Genomic DNA, 25,350 nt, shown 5'->3' on the forward strand with positions numbered 1-25,350 from the left:
AGTAGGAGCAGCTCCGCTTGGCTCGCTCAGCCTGCCATGAAATCTGAGGGATGAGGGCTTAACATTGAACGGATCCAGTTACAATCCAAGCGCCAGATCTGTGTTTTGGTGGCGCTCGTCTTGTTCCAAAGCCCCTGGGGTCCAGACATTTTTTGGCGCGGTAGGAGCAGTTACTCTCTATTCAGGCATTAGAATTGGTGGCCTCGAGGTCAGAATGTGAGTGGCTGCAGCAGGTGCCAGATCCAGGTTTTCGCAGAGCTCGTGCTCCGGGTTCCACGGAGGAGTGGATTTTTTTTTCCTTTGGTGCAATAGCCTCAGCTAGACTCGTTTTCCGGCTTGTTTGATGGCACAGTGCCGGGGGCCGAGGGGCCACACACATCGGTAAGAGCCAGTGCGATCCAGCGTTTACCTTTCCCCCTTCTTGTCGTCTCCAAGGTGTGAGACAAGAGGCAGCTCCAGCCGCTGGAGGAGACCAGGGAGAACTTGGCTTCCTCGCTGACTGACTAGGCACCGGCTGCTGCCTCTCCATCTCTCTTTACTCGCCCCCAGGGGAGCGCTTCCTGCGGCTCACAGCCCCGCCACCCCAGAGGGGCAATCCAACCTCCGAGCACCAGGAGGGCCAGACAGAGCGAGAAGGAAGAAGGAGCGGATTTGCATGTGTGTATTTTTTTTAAAGCCATTCCTGCTTATCCCTGCCGATGGCATTTTCCAGAAACTGCAGAAGCAGGGGGCTGCAGCCCAGGCCAGCCGGAGAGGGGACTGGGGGGTGGCGGCGGTTGAGATAATCAGTCGCTGCACCCTGCCTGGGTGTGTGTGTGAGTGTGTGATGGGGCGCGTGCAGCGTGTGTCAGTTTCACTCCCTCTGGCTCTCGCTCCGGAGCGCATCTGTGCGTAGATTTATTTATTTTTGGAGCAGCAGCAGGAGGACTCGGGAGTGGGGGTCGCAGCCCTACCCGCTCGCCGCTGAATTCGGGACCCAGGAGCGGCGGGGGAAGCCGCGGGGAGAGGCGAGCCGCCAGACCGTGCTGGGGCCCCGGTGCCCTGCCTGGGCTTGACACCCGCCCGGGCGGTGGGCAGAGCCGCGGCGAGCGATGCTGGGGAAGTTTGGGAAGAATTAGAGGGAAATGGGTGGCCCCGGACCTGCCGCGGCTCATCCCGGAGCGGATTACAAATGAGGGGCACGGACCGCACGACATGGACCGCGGGGACCTGAGCAGGTAGAGCTCGAAGCGGCGTCTCGCAGGTGAGTGAATCTCCCGCTGTGCGGGGCTGGGCGGGACGCTTTATTAAAACCGCAGCCAGAAGCGGAGCAACAGATTGTAGAGACCTGCCCGGCGATTCCCTCCGCTGGGGGCAGGACTGGCTGGAGAAGGGCTGTGATATGGGCGCCTGGCAGGAGAGCCAGGGAGGCAGAGCCCCAGGCTGGTTTGCCGGCTCCAGTCCCACACAGCTTCTGACAGCAGCCTCCATCAGGCGCTAGCGCTCTGTTCAAACGCGCCTCTGCCCTCCTCTGCCCCCCCGGCGGATTTCCTCCCGGGATGTTTGGCCTCAACTCTAGGAGGTCAGCGGGGAAAAGAGGACGAGTCTATATAACCTCCGCCTGCCCGGGATATGCTGGCGAAAGCCTTTTCGGGTCGAATGGCCGGGGTGGGTCCCCTGCTTTATACGCCTAGAGCTGGAGGGCTCAAAACCAGATTTTACGACCCCTTTGATCGCCCTGTTTCATTCCCTGAAATTATATCCCCGGGTTTCACATGTTTATAGCATCTCCTCTTCAAAGTTCCTAGGATACTGTAAATTAAGCGCGTGTCACATTAGAAGGAAGCCGAAAGGAGACTGCTCGTTGCTTCAGGGATTTCTCCCCCTCTCTCCATGCAGATAGAAAATACAATGGATCACGGTTACAATGGGCGGCATGTATTTATTTGGTTGGTTATTTATTTATTTTTTGCTCAGGGAAGTTCATTATTGCAGCAGTGGCCAAGTTGCCAGCTGGTCGGATTACAGTACAAATCAGGAGGACATCAAAACTTATAATAAAGTCCAGACTAGCTGGCTTCATTGCAAGAGTTTATGGTGATGCAGAGACTCTAAATCTAATGGACCCTGTTTAATTTTAGCTGTCCATGCAGTAGATTATTACATATATATGTCCATCTGCTAAATTATAATATATGTATCCTGAATTTTGTAACAGCCACCTGTGTGTTCATGTGATTTTACTTTAGATATTATGTACGTATACATTTATTTTACCTTATTAGATGGGCCATTTCTGTGACACATTTGTGAGTCATATCACTGATCCACAGCTTTTGAAACCAGAAGCACTAATAGTGATGTCATAGGAGGATGTTCTCTGCCATAACTTCAAAAATAAAATTCCACTATGAACCCCAAACTATATAAATTACAAACTGTCAAATGCCTCACAATCTATTAGATTCCCAGCACAACAAAAACAAAAAACAATGCCTCCAATATCTGTCTCTCAAGAACTCACAGCAGTTGATTTGTTTGATTTCATTCTATTTGCTATTTAGCTGTGTCTTTTGTGTATGGAAATTGCATTTGTTATTATTAGCAATGTTGATAATATCATTTTAGTTCATGACTATGCATAGGATACGGTATAATTATTCCTTACATTTCCACACACTTCTGAGTTATCCATTCCAATGATTTTATATGAAGTCTTACATTTTCATAGCTGCCTCAAAGGGTGTTTGGACTTTTAATCCACTTGATCACCTTCGCTCAACTTTTCCATTGTGTTCTTCAGATATTTTGTCTGAGAATCTCCCTGTTGGACAAATCAGAAAAAGAAACAGGTTTTGCATTAGGTGGAACACTTTGTAACAAATGCCCTTACGTAATGCAAGGCCCTGTACAGTGTGTGAAATGGGAGTGGAAGATTTTTGGAAGAAGGGTTGGTCACTTGGCTAAGGTAGAGGAAGAGAAGAGAAGGAGTCAGGAGTTTCTATTTCCAGATATGCCACAGACTTCCTGCATGACCTTGTCATTCAGCCTCTCTGTGCCTTGCTTTCAATCTCTGTAAAATAGGGATAATCATCTTTAGCTACTTCACAGGACTGTTGTGAAGCTACATTTATGTTGCGAAACACTTTTCAGTCCTGGAAGGAAGATGCTATATCAGGGCAAATGATTATGAGTCCAAAAATGCTTTTTAGGAGCTAAAGGGGAACTCAGATTGTTAGCTTATTAGGAATGTGTAGCCAAATGTCTTTTAATACCGTTGACAAATAGTCAGAATGGCCTACTTTCCTGAATATTAAACCCTAGTAGGAACTGTTGAGTATAATTTCTGAAGATGAAAACGACACAACCCGGGACCAAGATACATGTAGTTTGTTCACTTCATGAATATTTACGTCCATTTTCCCTAAGTAGAACTGTTGGATAAATATCAGCTGAAGCAAGTTCAGTTCATTTCCATTTCAGACCGTCTAGCTAATAAATGTTTTTGAATGTCTCTATATACAGGAGCATGCAAAGTCTCTTGGCATTAAATAGGCTCCTTGTGAGCCTCCTGGACTCCCCTCTCTGCCATGCTATGGTTTGTCATTTCATTTGATTTTTTTAATGTTGAAATGTAGCTGGCAGAGATCAATAAGCTGTCAGCTAAATGTAAGCCTTGATAGACAATAACTGTGTAATTTGAGATATTGTTGCCAGGCACATTTTTAGTGAAAAAAAACGAAAAAGAGCCCAGGTGTTCGCTTTCTTCAAACTGTGAAGAGGAACTAGCTGGGAAAAGGCTTGAATGTGAAGTACTCTACAATTGCCTTTGATTTGACTTGTAAACACACAGAACATTCATAAAATTTTGTTACTTTCTCAGGAGAATATTTTTTGTGTTTTTGTTTTTTTATCATCTATCTATCTCCCTTTCTCTTTAATATGTTTCATTTACAATCTAAAACTATTCATGTGTTGGATTATTTATTGGATATTTAAAATGTATCAGTTTCTTAACCTCTTGTTTTAAATTAGACGTTCAAACTAGTTTCTGCTCAGGATTGCATCTCAGAGATAATGGATAATGCAAAACTCTTTGATTATTTCATTTCTTGCAAAGATTTATTTTTCAGGCAATCATAAAAAAAATCCTCAGACGATCAATACCGAGGTCTCCTGATTATGTGGATTTTTTTCAAGTAGGAAAAATTATGGTATTGTCATGTTACTGAATTATGGGTCTCATCCACAATATGGTTGCCCTGGATTCTCAAGGTTACAAGTCAGGATAACTTATCTCGGAAGAGGAAGTTTACTATAAACCATGTGCGAATAATTATTCCTCACAATAGACTGGATAGTTTGATAACCATCACCCAAGTGTAGCTAAAACGAGGCTGATACTGTTGGGATTATTCTTTTAAGTACAGTAGCATCATTTGCACAATGTGAGCCAAATTCTGCTCACAGTTATACTGGTGTAAACCTGGAGGGACTACTTTGATTTATAGGGTTACTCCAGATGAAAACCAGGGTAAACTGAAATAAAGGGCCATATTATGCTGCTGATCTTTAAATAACACTCTCCATTAATATCAGTCAGGCATTCTGATGGCAAGATATGGGCCAGAATTTAGCTCATTGTTGGCATATTCACAGCAACATAATACTCTCTTATGGATGCCTCGCTTCAGAATTCACTGTAATGTGCTAGTGGGGAAAGGCTGTTGAATGACTCAGATGAATGTAGCTCAGAGTAAACAAACATGCAAAGCATTTCTGGCTAGAGAGAGAAAGGGAGACCACGTAAGAGCAGACAAAGCTATGTTCAAGGACAAGACATTTGTCAGCAAGTCTCATCAAATTTAGCAGAATCAAGCCATCCAAAGATGCAGGGTCCGATTTCTCATTATCTTTCACCTTCTTTAGGGATGAGCAGCTGTGCAAAGTGACTGCTAAATAAAGGTAAAGTGCTACTAAATCAGAATTGTCCACTCATTTATGCTGGTGGACAAATACTCTCATATTGCCTGGGTGTAGATAAGTTCATGAGGACCCAGACCCCTTCTACCATCATAGTCTGGGGGATAAGGGGACAAGAAGGTGACTTTCAGCCACCTGTATGCTTCCTTAATGTGACACTAAGTTGGTCCCTGGCACAAATTAGAGCTACCTGTAGGCTGTTTTTATTAGTGCTGGCTACCAAGGGTTCTCATGGGGTCTTCCAGCAGCCACAGATCAATGTGATATAGGGGCACCCTGACCATATCCCCTTTCAAGTGGACACACCCGAATGCACTTGACTGATGTAGGGTCAGGGTTTAAGATATGGGACAATCAAGTCTCCTGTGTCTAACAGTTCATTGTAAGGCTATGAGAGAAGCATTATCCCTTTTCAGCAGTGATAAGGTCAGCTCTCTGAGCCTTCAGTCTCATGCTTGGTTAAGGGAATAATGTAGTGGCAATCGGGGATTAAATTGTAAGCGTGGGGAGTGCACAGGACCCTCCTTTGGCTTGCATGAGCTTCCCTGCTTGGTGCATTGAGAACTCCTGCTCCTGTTTCAATGTGCTTAGAACACTAGTGCCAATGTGTTGAAGAAATGGTGTTGGGAGTTGTTGTAGTGTTGTTCCTTATTAAAATGCAGTGATTTAGGGATGCAGAATGTTGCAGGGAAAGTAACGAAGAGTCTTTAGACAGAGGCTGTCACTAGCCATAGGTATAGTGTTTCTGTTGGCATTTTGTATGACAGGATGAGAGGTTGTGTGAGAATGAAATGAGCTGGAGTTGGGTGACACCAGAGTAGTTCTGTATGTGTTCTAGTAATGTATAGGCCTCAACCCATGTTTTTCCTTGTATGTCTTTCCTCCGTACAAATCAACTTTTGCTTTGTATTGACAATGTCATGCATGGAGAGAGAATCTCACTGATGCAATAAGTTTGGACAGAAAAGATTCTAACGGCAAATCTTCACTACTAACAATTATGGGTGTCTCTGTAGCTGTCACTAGGACAGTAAGGCTGTTAGAGATTTAGTATTTTTTGTTCTCCATGCAATCTTTTGGCCTAAGTGTTTGAAAACAGTTCCCCAAACAGTCAGATACAATTGTCACTGTGACTCCCATCTCTCTCTCTCTCTCACACACACATTTGCCAACACAAAACAATTCTCTTTTGCTGCAGTAAAATAGAGGAAAGAATCCAGCACTAGTGAAATAATATTTGTTGAATACTTTATTTGTTGAATTATTTATTAAATGAGGGGAGTATTTAACCAGCTGCAATAGTAAATCATGGGTTAACCATGGAAGATGCAACAAAGTAATTCCATTAAGTCTTCCTAGTAAAACTCCGTAAACATTAAGTATGGAATGATCTGTGATGTCACTAGAAAACTGACGTAGAGTTGTGAACATGGCTGGATTTCATGGATGGGTTAGTCATCTTGTTATTAATTTCCTGTGTCCACATTTCTCTTCCTCAAAGTTCTAGTAATAAGAATTTCTATTGCAGTAGTGGTGGAGGCCCCAGTTAGGGAACAATCCCTACCATGCTAAGGTGTGGTGGTTGCACTTTTTGGTGCAGTGGGTGAAATAATTCTAATTCCTCTTCCAGTTGTTCTCAGCTTTCGAATTTGTCTTTGCTCTGCTTTATGAAGGGGAGGTGCCATTCTCTCACTTGGCCTCTAGCTGCAATTAATTCTGGTGATTAGACTGTATGATGGAATATTAGAAAGATTTCAGTCAATGAAATTCTCAGCAATGCCACACATGTCCAGATGGAAACAAGAGAATAGTGCTTAATCATAGAATATCACAGTGACTGGTGCCTTAGATAGATGGATTGTTAGGATGACAGTTCTTCCTCATACTGTATTCAGCCAGCTCATTGCCTTGAAAGATCAAGGTAGGTGCAAGAAAACTGTCACTTTAATGAAACTGTCCTATCTGCAACAAGAATTCTTTGCTCCATTTGGTAATGAGTACCATGTAGGTGCTCAATTCATCTACTGTGGGCCCAATCCTGCAAACCTTATTCATATGACTAATCTTTACTCAGCAGAGCAGCCCCAGTGGGACTTTCCCTGTAAGGATTGTTCACATGAATAAGGAGTTGCAGCATTGGGCCCTGGCAGAAGATGAGATTTGAAAATATATGTAGCTAGATACAGGAAGGCTACTCTGAACAGGAGGAGCAGCTGAGGAGAAGTATATCAGCCCAGGAAGAGGAGAGATTACATTGAGGAGGAAAAAAGAGGACTGCGCTAGAGTAGCAGAGAGGGAAAAGATGCATAGGTTTGAAATGTTTTAAAGCCAAGGATGCAATTCTAGGCCCAGATCAGGTCCTGTCATGTAAATCCTGCAGTCAAAGGTTGGTGGAGTGTGGGTTGGAAAGAGCAGGCTAAGTTTTCATGAAAATCTTCTCAGTGAGAACTATCACAGAAATGTAGAACTGGAAGGGATCTTGAAAGGTCATTGAGTCCAGTCTCCTACCTTCACAGCAGGACCAAGTACCATCCCTCACAGATTATTTTGCCCCAGATCTCTCAGTGGCCCCCTCAAGGATTGAGCTCACAACCCTGGGTTTAGCTGGCCAATGCTCAAACTGCTGAGCTATCCCTCCCCCCAACTATCACATGGCCTCTGGGAACACAAGGATTGCCCGCCCTAGAGTTAAAAACCACAGGGTCCATACTCAAACCTTGTGGATCCAGGCAGATCCAAGGGTATCTGTGAGAGGCCAGGGCCATCCATCTAGAAGTTATGTGTTTCCACACCTGCTCTGGCTCCAAGAACCCTGATTCCTGACAGTGCTACCTTGGAGGTCACAGTCAGGGACACCCCTGGCTTCAGGATCCCAGGAAAGCATAGTCCAACCCCAGACTTTATTGTCTTTTCTGGGGAATCTCTGTGTTGTTGGAGGAGGGAGGGAAATGATGTACATTCCCGTAACACCAATATGGTCCACTCACACCTTCTCCTGGTCCACCTAGTATCCACTCCTCCCCCTGCAAAAACCTTGGATCCCACATTTGTGCCATGTATGGGAAGATCGGCACACAGGGACTCCCCTCTGTGTGTGGATGTATGGGGAGCAATCTGAGCCATTGTCTGGAGGCTGTTCCTTAGATTAGAAAGGATTTAAGGTTGCTCAAAGTTGGGGTCTAAAATAACTACAAAATACAGTGTGAAACCATTGTTTAAAAACTTTAAAGGATATTTTAAAATCTGTTGAAATCTGTATTTTGCAGATTGGTAGGGCGCGTGTTCTTATTGGTCACACTAAGTTACAAACAATATCTCTGTAGCTATATTTCTTCTTATCTGTATGAATAATGTGCAGGGATCTGCATGTGTTTGTTGTATAGACATGAACGGTGTGATGGTTTGATTCAGAATCTATGACAAGGAATGGGAGGTCCAGTATGTTACAACTTTCAAAAGCTTCACTTTCACATTTATGTCCTGTAGTTTTCTAGTGGCTCTCTCTGTAACCTAATCAAACAGTCTGATTAGCTGGTCAGTAGGTGCACCTCCTGTCAAAGACATCGGTATAAATATAGGCAGTAGGCAAGCCACCACATTATCTATACGCACAAAGTTGTTTAGCGAAGGCACCCCCTGGCAGAAATAAACAAATCACCATCTATGAAATCACTATGAACCCATGGCTGACTGAAATGATTTTGGAAAATAGCCTCTATGCTGCCATGCAAGAATGATTTGGCTGTGAGTAATTTAGCTGAGATGAGAGAAGGAGAAGCATTATTTACAGGTCTTTAGAGCTTTGTCTCCTATTTGGTCCCTGTGTCTTCAAAACAAAGAGCTAGAAATATGGGGCTCAATCCTCAGATGCGCAGAACGGGAAGCAATGTGGCTCTAAGCTTTCTATCCTCCGCTGTTGATGCTGTGTCTGGCAAAGGGTCAGACTGCCAAAGGAATCCTCTGCAAAGATCCCTTTGTATTGTACCGATGGCACAAATGAATCTTGGACCCAGTCCAAAGCCAATCAAAGTCAATGGAAAAACTCCCGTTCACTTCAGTGAGTATTGAATCATGCCTCGAACAAGGGGTAAGGATCTGGCCCCAGGCATAGCATTCCCTCATCTTAAATGTCCTTGTTACTAATGTCTCAATGACTCATTTTCACTTTCTTAAGACTTGAGTAGCTAGCGGTGCCACAAACCTAGTGGTGCCAAATATTCAGAGTGTCTTTGTGGGGTAGTGCTGCTGTAATTGCTCCAATTTCAGCACCCTAGCTCCAGTCTGAACTCTTCTTTGTCCCTCTTACAGTACCCAAGTGAAGTGGTGGAGACAAAGATCGTCTTCAAGCCCCATGTTTTTCTAACAGGATTCCCAGCCATGATACAGACCCATGCAGGGAAGAGCAGGGCTTGGAAACTTTCTGCACCAGCAGCTGTGTGGCCAGAACAGGGCTGCCCAGAGGATTCAGGGGGTCTGGGGCCTTCGGTGGTGGGGAGCCCCTGCCGCCAAAGACCTGGCACTTCGGCGGTGGGTCCTGGGGCGGAAGGACCCCCCGCCGCTGAATTGCCACTGAAGACCCGCCCAGGGACCCGCCGCCGAAGTGCCGGAAGGACCCCCTGCTGCAGGTCTTCGGGGCACTTCGGCGGCGGGTCCCGGAGCAGAAGGACCCTACACCACCGAATTGCCGACAACGACCCAGAGCGAAAGAAGCTCCGGGGGCCCAGGCCCTGTGAGAGTTTTCTGGGGCCCCCAGAGCGAGTGAAGGACCCCACTCCAGGGCCCCCGAAAAACTCTCGTGGGGGCCCTTGTGGGGCCTGGGGCAAATTGCCCCTCTTGCCCTCCCCTCTGGGCGGCCCTAGGCCAGAAATGTCTTTCTATCTTCAGAGCAGATGAGAAGCATCTCTCAGTGACCCCAGACCTGTGTGTGCATGTGCAGAGCAGGAGCAGATAATACGTAAGCAACAGCATCTCTGTAAGTGGCCTTCTTTCTCTTCCAGGATGACATCCTGAGAGTGTGTTCAAGCTCACCTCAGCACAGTTAGTGCATATTTATAGGCTGCCGGATGAAAGTGAGTGGAGGCTGTGTGTGTAAATTTGCACTCTGGCTGCCCAAAGGGAAAAAGAATAAAGCAGTCAGTTCAGACACTTTCACAGACCCACAGCACCTGCAGGGGCAGCAATCCTGCTGCACAGACCTTTTCATGCCAATGCTCTTTTATAGTCATTTTTAAATGGTTATTTCATTTAGTGCTGAGGAAGGGTGTTGGTTTGGCAGCCCTCGAGACTGAATTCCACTATTTATCCATAGAATAGGTACAGCCAGGGCAAGATTCCCCTTTCCCTCCACAGTGCCAATGTCCTTCAGCTCTGCAGGACTCCACTCATAGGCTTGGGAAGGTAATTCAGTCTCCATGCCACATTCAGTCCTTGGCCTCCCAGCACAAGCCAGCTGGAGTTTGTATTATGGACACCAATCCAGTATGAAATGAAAAGAGACCACCAACTCATGTCACATCCAAGCAACTGGCCAATGGGCATGAAAATAGTGGGTTAAAATAATCACTGCAAATACATTATTTGTTAAATAATAATAATATCCCTTTTTCCTCTCTGTGAATCATTCGCACACTAACCTGATTCCTACAACTGTCCTTCCTTATTCCAAAGTATTTGTTCAAATAGATTTCACCTGTGGATTGCTAATGAACTGTTTGTGGTGGGCGATTTGGTATTTATTTTTTGTGGCATGTGAAGGAAAATCCAGGCTGCTACAGCAAGTGGTAGTGTTGATGTAGTAGGTGGCACTCTTCCAGCTGACTCAGTACTGAAACAATGCCCCAGTATGGTGTTAGAAGACAGCAGGTTGCTGCAGGCACTGATTTCCAGATGAGAAATAAAACTTGACCATTTGTGTCAAACATTTTACTGCGGTTTCTGTAGAAATAAGCGGGCATTAGGTTTGACAACCTCCTATATTCTGCTTATCAAAAGTCGCTTTGAAGATTGTATTCTAGGCAAAATTCTTCATTTCCTGTCCTAATCTCTTGTGGAGGGTTGCTGCATATTTTTAAACTGTTGATGCTTTCTATCTCAGAGTTGGCTTCCTTTTATTGGTAAATAAAATGCTTCCCCATAGTCCTAACGCACTTTGAGATCCTTCAGGATGAAAGATGCTTTTTAAGTGTAAGATATTATTATTGTATTTTTTAAAAAAGTAATAGAGCTTTGAAATTAAGTTGCATGCAGCCCTGTTGGGAGTCTATAAAACCTTCATTCTGCCAGTTAGATCTGCCTCACTTTTAGCATTATGGCACTGTAGATGTTTGTACAAGAACATACATGTAACTAGTTGTACAGTGGTCTGATTAAGTTAACCTTGACTAGATACAAGTAAGCAGTGAGGCTTGAAGATTAGAATGCAGTCCATTAAGCGCTATCACAGGGTCCGCACATATTTCTGCCTTCTTGCCCTGTGCCGAGGCTGGTAAAATAAGAGTTCTCACATCTTCTTCTGGTGTTTCACCCTTGTGCTTTATTTTACAGTGCCACCGTGCAGTCCCCTTTATCCCCCAACAGTTATCCCCTTTCTACCCCATTCCAGGATCTCTTGGCCCTTGAGGCTCCCTTCCTGTGGCGCAGAGACAGAGTTGTAGCCTCCTGTCCCCTCTCAGGCTAGCCTCCTAACTGAGTTTTGTTCAGGGCTTTTATAGCCCTCTCAGCCTTCAGCCCAGCTGTCGCTGCTTAGCTCAGTCTATTGCAGTGAGCCAGCCCTAGTTAGGGCCCGCAGCTGGGCTCCTTGCTGGCTGCTTTGCACGTCTGCTTCTGGCCTCTTTGCCTGTAAGCAGGGCTTAGCTAGCATTTTAGCAGGGCATCCAAGGGGTTTCACCCCTGCCCTGCCACAAGTGCTCTCATGATAAAGTTTAAAAGACCAGTGATACAGATAATATGGAGCTAGATTCAGTCAGAATCAGGCCTTCCATCCCTGTTCATTTCTAGAAGATATACATTTTGTATGTTAACTACCTTCTGACTGAGGATCACAAAGGGCTTGACAATTTGTATAAGTTAATTAAACCTTTACCATGCCTGTAAGGTAGAACTGGATTTTCAACCCCATTTTACAGATCAGGAAACTGAGGCATAAAAAGCTTAAGCAACTTGCCAATGTTCACGCAGGAAGTCTGTGGCAGAGCCAGGACTAGACACCACATCTTCTGCTTCCCAGTCCTTTGCCACTCAAGACTATTGCTTCGTTCCATTTATTAATTCAAAGCAAAGCCTGAAGGAAGCTTACACAGAATTTATGATGGATGGTTTCCCGTTTTAATCATCTTTCATTGCCCCAAAATACACGGTGTGCATTTGTGAGTAATAAACAGGGAATCTGGATCTGTATTAGTGGAGAATTCAAATCCCATAAGGCAGCGGGGAGCCTCTCCACCCCCAACCCATTAGTGGCATGCTGTGATTAACAACAAAAAAAGTCACAACAGACTGACCCACGTGTCAGATGTAGTCAGGCACTGTTCAGACTAGAGCTTTTAACATACACCCTGTGAAGGCTAATACTGCTCTTATCTTTAGCAGTTGATGTGGAAAGGCATTCCTGCAGGCCACGGGCCAGACTTTTTTCCTGAGATACACTGGTGTAAATCTAGAGTAACTCCAGTGGAGTGAATTCAGTAGAAAGCTGGTGTAAGTGAGATCAGAATCAAGCTTTAGTGTTTCCTTTTATTTAAAATGTTAAAGGCATAGGCAGCTCTACAGCCTAGAAAAAAATTAATGTCTGCAATAAAAAAGATGATTTTTAAATATTGTGACTAACTGATGCTATAAGTAAGCACCAATTTGCCTCTTAATTAACCAGTGTGTAACTGGACCTATTGTTGTCTTATTTAAGTTCAATTTTTTTTGTCTTTGGTTGTGGCTGTCCTGCAGGTGCTTTCCCACTGAAGTCTGTATGGATTGGTTGTCATTGTCAAGACTGTCACAGTGTTGGTCCTAAATAGAACCTACAATACATGAACAATTAATATAGAAAATATCCTCTTTAGGCTGAAAAATTTTAGAGTAGCTGAATACTGCAACCAGAGCTGGGGGGATAGTGCAGAAAAAGATGTCTGCAAATATTTGTTCAAATTCCAAATGGCTCTGCAGCCTGACCATGTCTATTCACATGAATGTTTGGTGAATGGCTGATCTTTGCATGAGCGCCTGCCATCATTAATTGCACTATTTGATCCAATCTGTCTCCAACACTAGTTACTAGCTGAAAACCTGACAGCTACTCACATTAAACTAGCCTGTCATGTATTTTTAGTGCAGTTAACAGGACAACTGGGTGAAATTTTTCAGCCAAACCTTTTGTCAGAGAAAAATACAGATTCAAGCCAACTGAAATGAAATGTTTTGCGAATGTGTGGAATTTGCCAGATTGTTTTGATTTTAAAAAAATCCAAAAAAAATCAAAATGGTTCATTGACATTTTTGAAACAAAAATGACGTCTGTTTAAAAAAAAAAAGTAAAAAAAGCTCAAAATTGAAACAAAAACTTTGTCTTGGGTCACAGAAAACATTTTGTTTGACCAAAATGATTTTTTTAAACAAGTTTAAAAAAGTTTTAGGGTTGACCCAAAACAATTTCATTTTCATTTTAGGATTGACCCAAAACAATTTTTTCTCCCTGATTTTTTGGAATTGTCAGGGCATCGCAAACTCAGGTATTCACACAGTTCTAGTTAGCAGGCCTTTCTATGACTGGTTAGTCCAGATTAGGATTTAGGGAGACTGTGTACAGTACCAGTCTGCAGCACAACTCGTGTTCAGTCAGCAAGCCAGGGAGAACTATCAGGTCTGGCTTTGTCCAGTGGTTTCCTTTCAGTAAAGAATCCCTTTTATATTCATTACAACTGAACACTATACTTTCCCTACAGCCAGGGACACTACAGTATAGCTAATGGCAATGGTTCTTACTGCTACCCATCTGAGAGTGGTGGCATGAATGCAGTCACCTTCATGAGCTGTCAGTAACCTGCTCATAGAGGCATCGTGCTTTATTCACCTGGGCTAGTCTCAATGCTGTGCTCATAGTTTGTCTTCTTATGCAGCCTGTTACTGGAGTGTTCTGTGCCTGTAGTTATGGAAATATTTAACTCCTAAGGGGCAATAGATGGCATGCAAGAATATGCACAAATAGCTCCTGATTTTCATGGGACCAATATAATTTCTTCTTGTGATGCGCTGCAAATGGCTTCCTTCCTGCAGCTGTTTACATCAGCTCTTAAAATGGTGTCAGAAGCAAGTGAGTTTTTTACTTCTTTAATTCTTTGTTGTCGCTTTTCAGAGGCACTGAGTCACTTTGGCAATGACAAAGAAACATTGCACTTCCTGTTGTGATATAAATGCATGGGGACATATGTGAAAACTGGAGCTTCTTCAAGGCCTCCCTGGACAATCCACATATGGCTGAACAACGGAAGCCTGGCAATCAAAATGGCCACATTTACTTGGATTATAAGCTCTTTGGGGACAGAGGGTTATCTTTTTGTTCAGTGTTTGTACAGCGACTAGCACACTGGGGTTCTGGTCCATGACTGGGGCTCCTAGGAAACATCTCAGGACAAATAAATAACAAATAATACACTGAATACAGAAAAAAAAACAACCCAACTTTTGAAGCCAGTAGTAGAAAAGTGACTGAACAGATAAACCGTGTTAGCAAACTAAATGGTGCTCCTCCAGAGGTACCAAAGTGCTCCCTGAAGTCCAGATAGGCCAATAAGAATGGAACCAGCCTCTAATTTCAGAAACAAGAGAAGAGCTCAGGAACATGTATGCAATGAGCAGCACCAACGTCATACATGGTAGAAGTACAAGGACAATTCTACTGCCACACCTGTTATTTCCTAACAGCTAAGGAACAGTTGTCTTCAAGGGATGACCGAAATGAGTACCACACAGGAATGTGGATGTTAGGGAGACTGATGACTGTGAGGGGAGTTTACCTATGAGTGACCCTTAGGAGTTGCTGAACATGATGCCAGATAATCTAGCAGCCCAGAAATCTTCGCAAGAGAAGGAAGGGACTCAAAATAAAACTACACAAATAGAAGAGCAATAAAAACTAGGGGTCACCAAATGGGATTAATAGGCAGCAGGTTTAAAACAAACAAAAGGAAGTATTTTTCACACAATGCACAGTCAACCTGTGGAACTCCTTGCCAGAGGATGTTGTGAAGGGGAAGACTATAACAGGGTTCAAAAAAGAATTAAGTAAGTTAATGGAAGATAGGTCCATCAACAGCTGCTACTGTTAGCCAGCATAGACAGGGATGGTGTCCCTAGCCTCTGTTTGCCAGAAGCTAGGAATGGGCGACAGGGGATGGACCACTTGATGATTACTTGGTCTGTTCATTCCCTCTGGGGCACCTGGCATTGGCCACTGTCAGAAGACAGGATACTGGGCTAGGTAGACCTTTGGTCTGACCCAGGATGACCATTCTTATGTTCTTAAAGTTGCCTGTTCATTTGAAAGACTACATAGTTAATTGAAATTACTCCATTTCCTTAATAGGAAGAGATATGTTATGAGAGGGCTGTGTATCTGTATGCGTGTAAAGAGTTAATAGCTAAAGTGCCAGTAGATGGTCCTCAAGGACACATAGCGTAGTTCCTGAGTTTTATAGCGCCACTAAGACTTCTTGTGCACAGGAAATGGCTTCCTCTGTGCAGCTTTTTTCATCAGCCTTTAACACAATTAACAGTCACAGATGCCTTGCTTGAGTGATTTAGGAAGTTCCCTCACCAACACTGTTCTCTGGGTGATGTCACCTCTGCCTTTTATCATTTGTACTGTCATGAAAGAACCTTTCTAGCAATTCAGATGCAGCCCTATTTCCTTATTTGGTCTTGGAGCTCTGCTGAAGCACATACCCAAAGATGTCTTTGTACACAGAATTGTTTGGGGGACTCTGAGGTGTAATCTGGGCTCCGCTAAATTGGTGCTTTTGTATCAGCATCTTTTCCTTTTGTGCTCTATGTGGGAAAGAAGGCCCTAGAAGTAGAAGTGAGGATAGACTAGACCAGAATGTTGTAAGACCTAGGTCTGAAAGCATAAGAATTGGTTGCCACCCTCCATTATTGTTCTGGAGTCTCCAGGAATTAAAGATTGATCCTTAATTGAAGATTATATCATGTGATGAAACCTCCAGGAACATGTCCAACCAAAACTGGCAACTCTAGCAGAAGAAGCTATATGGGAGAAGCTACACAAGTGCCAATGAAACAAGAAGTGAAGAGGAAAGTGAGATACCCCTTCTGTTTATGTGCTACCAAAGTTTATCAATGCATTCCCCACTGAGTGAGTGAGAGCCATATTCTGCACTCATTACACTGGAGTAAATATAGGGTAACTCCACTGACGTTGATGGAGAAACCCCACTGTAACAGAGCAAAATTTGGGCCAGAATAGTTGATTCTGCTTTCACTAACATCAATGTAAATCAGGAGTAACTCCATTGAAGTCATAGGATTACATCAGTGTAAGTGAGAGCAGAATCAGACCCAGATGCTCTAAAATGTATTTAAAACAATCTAGCTCCTTTGTCACTGGAGTGATGAGAAAAAACAGAATTCATCTTGTATAATTTTTTTAATAGCTGATATTGAAAAGAAAAATTAAAAGTCAGAAGAGCTCTAAATGTTTTATTGAACTGAGTTCACATCTAAATGTGTGGGGATTTTTAATTAGCAGGGAACTGTTGTACGGGGCTTATTTGAAATCTCAAAGCCAGCAGTCAGATAAAACTGACTCTCACTTTCTTGCAATATGTTATTTTGGACAAATGTTGAAAAAAGTTATCGAGGGAGCCTTTTTTTCTGATTACGTAAGAGTTATCAACTTGATGCTGTTCCAAGAGCTTGGTCTTCTTGTGCATATGTAATTACCAAAAAAGAGTCAAATAGAAAACAGCATCTTCTGAGTTAGCAGGGAATATTCATCTTACATACCTCAAGGTTGTTTAGTTCTGTGATCTGCATAGATACAGCCTACCACACTGCAAGATTGTTTGCCTCTCATAATTTTACATACAGTTTCTCCAAAACATATTTTCCTTTGGACTTTTTCTGTTGCTGTGCAGTGGTTACTTATGTTGCTTACTGAGATTTTTATGTGTGCCTTAAGGATTTGCACTTCTATGCTAATGTAATACATAAAGCAGAGTCACCTTGACTTCCTATTTATCAGCTTATGCAAGAGCTAACCTTTTACTGCACTGCAACAGAAATGTCATTCTTGTTCAGTCTGAAGATGATAAACAAACAACTTCATTGTCAATAATGGGGGGTGGGGGCTGAATGGCTCAGTGAGTGAGAGAGTGAGGTCTAGCAGCATAGTTGTCATCAAATATTATCTGAACTGAAATGGGCAATCTGAACTCTTTTCCTAGGGAGAGAGGTATTTTTAAATGATTGCACCTTTATCTTGATCGGGCATTAAGGACAGCATATGTGAGCTATCATAAACAGTGCCTGTCAGCCTTCGACAGAGCAGTTCCACACAGCTCAGAATTGATGGCATTGCCAGGAAAGTGCACTTAAGCTTGCTTTGAGGCAGCTTCGAGTGTAAGGCATCTGGGCAGAAATATAGTTTTCAGAGCTAGCAGCCCATTAACTTTCCTCCAGAGCCAGCATGTGCCCCTCTTTTCCTCCAAAGAAAACATCAACAACAAAATGAAAAGGGGAAAATGTTTATGGATGACATTTGACTTTTCTCAAAATGAAATGCCAACTAAATTACCTGAATGGATTAGTGTCATCATGGAGCTAATGTAGCCAGCCTCCAGCCAGTAATCCTTATGGAACAACTTAGGCCCCATCTACACGACGCGTGAAATTCGATTTTAGATACGCAATTTCAGCTACGGGAATAGCGTAGCTGAAATCGAATATCTAAAATCGAGTTACTCACCCGTCTTCACCGCGCCGAATCGATGTGCGCGGCTCGCAAAGTCGAATCCGGAACTCCGTTTGTTTTGGTGGAGTTCCGGAATCGATGTAAGCGCGCTCTGGGTTCGATATATCCCCGTCTAGACGAGACGCGATATATCGAACCCAGAGCTTTCGATTTTAACGCGCCGAAATGGCGCGTCGTATAGACGTGGCCTTAGAACATCCTTCTCAAAATGTGCCAGTGGATGCAGTTATCCAGCTCTCATTAAAAGTGGGGGAATTATTTGACTAAATTCCCTTGTTCCAGATCTTTAGCTGATGTGACTTGGTTGCTCCATTGAAGCCAATGGAGCTAGTCCAGTTTACACCAATGCGAAATTAATATGTACATATCAACCAAGATTTTATGCTGGAACTCTTAAAATCACAGCAGAAAACTCATAGGCCAGGTAGAGGTGGACTAAGGTTTTTTTTTTAAGACAATGTTGTATTGTCCCACTTTAGAGCTGCTGTGAGAAGCCAGTGCAGCCTCTGAAGTAACTTAGCTCCTTGCAGCAGTGTCTCCTCAGCAACCTATTGGTGACAGTTCCATCTGGAATCCTCGCAGTGTGTAGCATTGCGCCCCTCCCCCCTCATCCCAGACAAATCCCCTGCATCAGAATTTGCAGTGGTAGCATAAGACACCTTGTGGAAAGCTTGGACCGTGGAGGATTCTCATGTGGCTGGATGTGGGGTTCTAACAGCTCTGCCACACTGCTCCAGAATCACAAAAGGAATGTCCTTCCCACTGCCGTGCTTACAAGCTATGCCAAAAACGTTGATGGAATTTAACTATAAAAGAGAGGGGACAGTTGCAGCAGGTATAAGTTAGCAGACAGATTCTGATGCTCTTATACTGGGTAACCCCTCAGGCCACATCTACACTAGAAACACATTGCCAGTACAGGTATACTAACATACCATGCCAGCAATGTTCTGCTATCATGGACTCAGCCTATACCAGCAAAACTGTGCTTTTGCTAATACAGCTTATTCTGGCCCCTTGCTCTAGTTTTGCTGTTATAATTGCGTCTCCACTATGGGCTTCTACTGGCACAGCTATGTTGATCAAGGACCACAACTCTTCGGACCCCTGACTGGCATAGGTGTGTCAGCAGAAATCTGTAGCGTAGTCATGGCGTTCCTCCACTAGTGGTCCCATTGATTTTAATGGGACCACTTGTGGAGTATGGTAATCGTGATCCTGAAGAAGTGTGCCACAGTCTGGCCTGGAATGTTTTAGGTAATCTGTCTTTCATGAAGATTTTTTTAAACTCTACTTCAATGACACCAGCGTGAATCCAGGGTAATTCTAAGGAAGTCAGTGGAGTAACTCTAGATTTACAGTGCTGTACCCAATGGCAAAAATCTGGCTTGTGATCTCAAAGCCAGAGTCCAATCTGTCCATACATAGTGCAGAATCTTAGAAGCGTCCCAGTTTTCCTATGGAATGTTGCACAGAGCTTCTCAAGCTTTTCCGTGGATCCTCTTTTTAGCAGTCATGTTTGCCAAATTGTTGCAAAAACTTGACTGCAGGTGACAAAATTTAATGGACATTATTCAAGAATGCTAATAGCTAATGAGATGCATGCAACAATGTTTAGACTAGTATTGCTGCTAAAATTCCATTTTAATAGGCATTTGTCATCATAATCACGTATATTGTTATGAACGAGCTTATACACACACACACACACACACACACACACACACACACACACACACACACAAAATAATCTTCATTTTGTGTCCTTTCCAGTAGTTTTATACATATGAGCTGAGATTAGCCTATTTGGTCTGTTTTTTATTTAGTAACTTTATCTGCTTTAAATCTCTGGAAAATAAAAGTTCTGAAGACACCTCCAAAATCAGAGCCATGCAGCGAAAAAATGTCATTGGAGGGAGGAAGGAAGGGTGAAAATGCATTTTTGAAATAAGACTTTCGTCATCATTATAGCACCTAGAGGCCTCAAAGAATATTTGTGCCTCATTGTGCTAGGTGCTGTATCAATCTACAGTAAGTGACAATCCGGGGCTCTGTGAGGTTCCTTGAATTTAGCACCCTGTTGCCACGGCTTGAATATGCCCATAAGCTCTGTGAGGCATCATGGGCTTTGCTTCTTCTTGACTGGGGAAAAAGGTGAGTGATGGTATCTTCCAAGGTGTGGCACCAAAATGAGTTTACAAACTCACAGCGAGTATTGTTAATCTGTGAGTCTCTGGGCTAGTCTACACTAGAAAATTAGATCTACCCAGCTAGGTTGCTCAGGGGTGTGACAAATCTACACTCTTGAGCAATCTAGTTAAGGCAATTTAAGTCCACATGTAGATAGCTCTAGGTTAATGGAAGAACTTTTCCGTCAACCTAGCTACCACCTCTTGGGGAAGTAGATTTACTACAGCAATGAGAGAACCCCTTCTGTTACCGTAGTAAGTAAGTGTCTACGCTGAAGAGGTGCTGCAGCTGTGTTCCTGTAGCATTTGAAGTGTAGACATAGCTTCCGTCTCCTTGTTTCTATGAGAAATGAAAGTTAACATTGCTGGCATCTAAATCATCATCATCTGTGGACACCTGAGTTAACCCCTTACTGAGATGAAGGGGGTTGTTCACACCCTTTGGAGCTATTGTTTCAGGCTCTCTGGACACATTTGTGGACATTTCTGCATCACTTAGACTCAGGTTACATGTCTGCAGTTTACTTTGCAACCCTAATGATTAAAGACTTACTTTTGTTTCATACGAAAGCTGAGATTCCGGAGAACAAGATAATATCGGTCGCCACTAAGTGTGTCAACACATACTGGCAGTTATGAACCCCAAGCGAATGAAAATTTAGCTAGTGAAGACTTCTGTGCTAGTCTATGAGCAGCTAGTCTCTGCTCCTCTACACCTGGACTCACCCTGCAGTCCATACACAACAAGAGAGAGGGATGATCCAGTTGTTAGGATGCTAGTCTGGAATTTAGAAGATATGGATTCAATTCCCTGTTCTACCACAGATTTCCTGGGTGACCTCTCTGTGCCTCACTTCCCCATCTGTAAAATTGGGATACAGCACTTCAGTATCTCAAGGGGTGTTGTGAGGCTGAATGTATTAAAGATTGACATGCTCAGATACTACATGATGGGGACCATGTAAGGATCATTTATGGACCATAATCATGCCTTGTAGTACGTGTTTGCAAGATGAAGCCCTTAATAATACTCAGAAAAATCCGGTATATCATGTTTTGTTCTAATTAGGAGAGAAATGATGGCAATAATGCCCATCCAGTAGTACACAAGCCGTTTGCAGGCCTGTGTTTCTAAACAGACTGCTGCAGCCATGCTTAGGTAATGAAGAACAACACTCTTTTACTGTTTGTGTTGCCCATATTTTCTCCAGTTGATTTTGGGCTCTGCCTGGCAGTTACAGAGGCTTTCTGCAGCGAATACACAGATGAGAGACATGAATCAGTCCCCTTGGCTTTGTCAGGTGTGTACATAAATGTATTTCTTCATTGCCAAAGGCAGTGTGAAACTGGTGTGATGTTTATCTTAATAAATCAAAGGAATTCTCTCATGCTACATATGAGCAAGGGTGTAAAATATGATGCTGGCTCTTTAATATATTAAATTATTGCTTTGTGCAAAATACACAATGACCATGGTGCATTAAGTTGGCCCAACAGTACTGTTGTTTTTCAGTGGTGAGACTGATCAGCCCTAAGTGCAGGGCCTGGCATGCCCAGAGGAAGCAAAAAAGTTAACCATTCAGAAACCATAAGATTAAAAAAAACTCATGATTTTTTGCCAAAAGATAATAATTTGGAGGTTCCTGGCATCTCCTTGGACTGTGCAGGGTACATACCCCCAGCTGTGCACTGGGCAGCCCTACAAGAGATTGTGTCTCCTGAGGTGAAAAGGTTCCTGATGCTCCCCCCAGGCTGGAATGGCTCACACTGCCCCCTACAGGGCTAGTCTAGCTCTAGCTTAATTTGTACCCACCCTTAATGCCTGTAAAAGCAGAAGAGAATCCTGTGGCACCTTATAGACTAACAGACGTTTTGGAGCATGAGCTTTCGTGGGTGATGCATCTGACGAAGTGGGTATTCACCCACGAAAGCTCATGCTCCAAAACGTCTGTTAGTCTATAAGGTGCCACAGGATTCTCTGCTGCTTTTACAGATCCAGACTAACACGGCTACCCCTCTGATACTTAATGCCTGTGTATTTCGCTTCAGGGTCATTGAGCACAGATACCTTTTCTTCTCCACTGACAGAAATTGGTATCTTATAAACCACCTGTGCTGTAAGAAACAGGAACCTTGTCTTGGCAGGGAGATGGACTGAATGATCAGCTAGGCTTTTTTTGCTTCTGGCTTTAATAGTTCTGTGTAGACATTCAAAAAAGACCAGCATCTGATACCACAGCAAAAAGCACATTAGGGGTGCATGTAGACAGAGACAAACAAGCCAAGAACAAAGATTTTCATCAGGTAGATGTTTGTTTGGGTAAATTAGGCAATTAGTCACATTTCTGTTTCTCAGGTTCAGTGCTCACTATTCCTTTCATGTGCAGTAAATCACAGTTTTGATGAATGCTCAACATGTCTCTGACCTACATTTTCTGCAAAAGCCAAGGAAACGTAAACCAGCTCAGCAAATCAGGGAAACAGAAGAGCGATGCATTGAAGTCATGGATGTATGGAGGTAGACAAGCTATAGCTACTAAAAAGCACAAACCAGATCCCGGTCTATATCTCCTTTATCCCCAGGTATAACTGACTGCCTGGCCAGGGTGTATCCAAAGAGATGGGGAAGGAAGAGGGTGGAGTACTACTGCACTCCAGTGATTGCTAGCTAGAGGAACAGCCCCTTAGGGATATTATCTGTGAACATCAGTTAGAGCAGCACTGAGGCTGCTCTAATTTATAGCAGCAGCTGAATTGGCCCCTGGAAGCCCCAGGAATTGGGAGAGTGCAAAGGTAGTATATGGTCACATAACTCCTACTGTCTTCACTTCCTCTGTCCACAGCTCAGCTAGACTCAAGATCAGGGCACCAGGGCTTGATTCTCCTCTGTACTGCACCTTGCGTAATCATTTGCAAAGTTCATGAAGAATGTTATCGTTCGTGTGGCTGAGTGGAGGATTCAGATTTGGTAGTGGTTGACACTCATCTTGCACAGGTATAAATCACTATACTATGTGCCAGGCTCTGGCGAATCAGGCTCCTGGAGTTTTTGGAGGTCTTTTGTTGATCCTCAGATCCCCGAGGGGGTGAAGAGATGGATGCTGAGAGAGGAGCAAAAAGGAGCAGCAGAGAGGGAATGAGAGAGGGGCAAAGGTAGACGGCAGCACTGAAAAAATCCAGCTGACTGGAGAGGTGATGGCCCCTAGCGAGAGTTGAGGTCACACAAGATTTTCTGAGTCTCCTGGGAGGTGCTGAGTGCCATCAATTCCCATATAACTCAAGGGGAGTTGAGAGTGTTCACTGCCTCAGAGAAGAGGCTCATTAACTTCCAAGATCCTCCTCTTTTTAGAGAGCAGATAAAGAAGGCCAAGCAAGAGTGTGTAAGAGCTGAGCTAGAGGGGCTTGGAGTAGACTAGAGAACAGCAGAAGAAATTCAAGGGGGTCTGGATAAGGAGAACTAAAGCTCTGAAGTGGGCTCTGAGTTCTGGAGTGAAGACAGACCCAAGGATGAGGACTAATTAAATTAAAGGAGTTTTTTAAAGTTTACAAAATGTTAATATTTTAAAGAGTATCGTCCTTGTTAGCATAATTAAGATTACACAAGCCTCAACTAACTGAAAACAGAATTAAGAAATTAGCAGGTGCAGAGATTTGGAAGCTAGAAGCGTGGGGAAATGCAGATCTTGCAAGTGGCTGTATTTAATAGAGCAGCAAAATTATGCAAAGCCTTATTTGTATATTTGTGCATTTGCTTTGTATATATGCACGTGTCACCTGAAAATATATACCTCAATTTAAAATAAAGCCTAGGCACTTTTATACTGTAGCTGAATCTAAAAACAGAGAACAGAAAAAATAAGGCCCGCTTGAAGAAAAACTACAAAGAGCCTAATTTAAGATGTCTCTTGAAAACAGAAATATCTTGTCCATTAAAAGCAACAACAAATTAACTCAAAAGAAAGCAAACTCCAAACTGTAATCCAAGAGAAAAATAAAGGGAATCTTAAAATGCAGCCTCAGACAAAGACAGTGAAGAGGAACAGCAACTGAAATCATAGACCAGGCGAGAGAATGTTGGGAAAAGGAAAAGGAAAACAACAAAACACAACAGTGTGAGAGGGTCCCTTTAAGGGACTAGCGGACAACATCCAATATGGGGCATCTTTCAGGCTTTGCAAAATGTGACGTAACAGCCCTGCTCCTTGCTCAGGTGCATGACAAGCTATAAGGAAAGTTTAAAATGAGGTTGTGCTAATTGTATTTGTTTCACTTCTCATCACATACCATTAGAATCATATTTTACAAGAGCAAAGTGCGCCACCCTTCAAGGAACAGATTACATGCCTGGGAAGACACACCTGTCATCCACTACCTACATTGTGGATGGCCCTGCATGGGTGCACAAAGCTGAGGAGAGAGAGTACAAGATGTCTTTTGCCCGTAGGTCCCCTGGGAAGGAGCCAGCTACAATCCCAGTCCTTGATCATAAGGGTTAAGGAAGATCTCTGCAGTGGAGAAGTTGTGAAGAGGCCCTGGACTCCTTCACACAGAAGGGAGACAGTAAAGGGGGTTGGAGAATATACACTGTAACACTGTAAAGGGAGCCACTGACCCTATTCCCCTAGAGAGATGCAGATTCTTAGCCAACGTAGTGGAACCATCTGTCTCTGTCTATCTATGGGATGGGGTCATCTGCCTTTGACTTGCATGAAAGACCCTTGGAGATTTTTTTTTCTCTTTTTTTTTTAAATGTGCTTTCAATAGGTGAGTAGGCCCAGGTATCTAGCCAGTGCTCACCGCCTAGGCTAATTCTAAAGCAAAGGCCTGATCTGAAGAAACCCATTGAGAGCCCTGGGAGTGAGTCTTTCAGTTGCCTTCAGTGGGTTTTACATCAGGCCCTCATAGTATAACAATATTTTGAATATGTTGGGTGAAATGGGAGTTTTGCCATTGATTTCAAAGGGGTCTGGATTTCACGCGTACACTCAACTTGCTTAAATCCTGTCCCTTCCCTCTGTTGCTTCCATTACAATGCAGACAAAGAGTCCTACCCTTGATTCTGAACAGAAATTATTTCCTCCCCTCTTTTCTTAGCTGTGCTCCTGTTAGCAGGCATCCAAAGTCTAACTGCAGCCGTGGCACGAACTAACCAGACACTCACCACACACCAGAGAATGAGAGCATCATCACCTGGAGTCTCTCAGACTCGATCAGCCAAAGGAG

General features: G+C 43.6%; 1 protein-coding gene across 2 annotated transcripts in view; it reads left to right on the plus strand.

The window, feature by feature from the left end:
• The first annotated feature begins 304 nt into the window (after window positions 1-304).
• The window catches only part of TRPC5 (transient receptor potential cation channel subfamily C member 5), a 133,509-nt gene continuing 108,463 nt past the window's right edge, over window positions 305-25,350 (plus strand). The window contains exon 1 of one of the 2 annotated variants that reach the window (XM_032766983.2): window positions 305-657. The gene's annotated coding sequence lies outside the window, so the exon portion shown is untranslated. The other variant, XM_032766982.2, reaches the window with a different exon arrangement.

This window comes from Chelonoidis abingdonii, chromosome 8 (assembly GCF_003597395.2).
Source record: "Chelonoidis abingdonii isolate Lonesome George chromosome 8, CheloAbing_2.0, whole genome shotgun sequence".
NCBI classification, from domain to species: domain Eukaryota; kingdom Metazoa; phylum Chordata; order Testudines; family Testudinidae; genus Chelonoidis; species Chelonoidis abingdonii.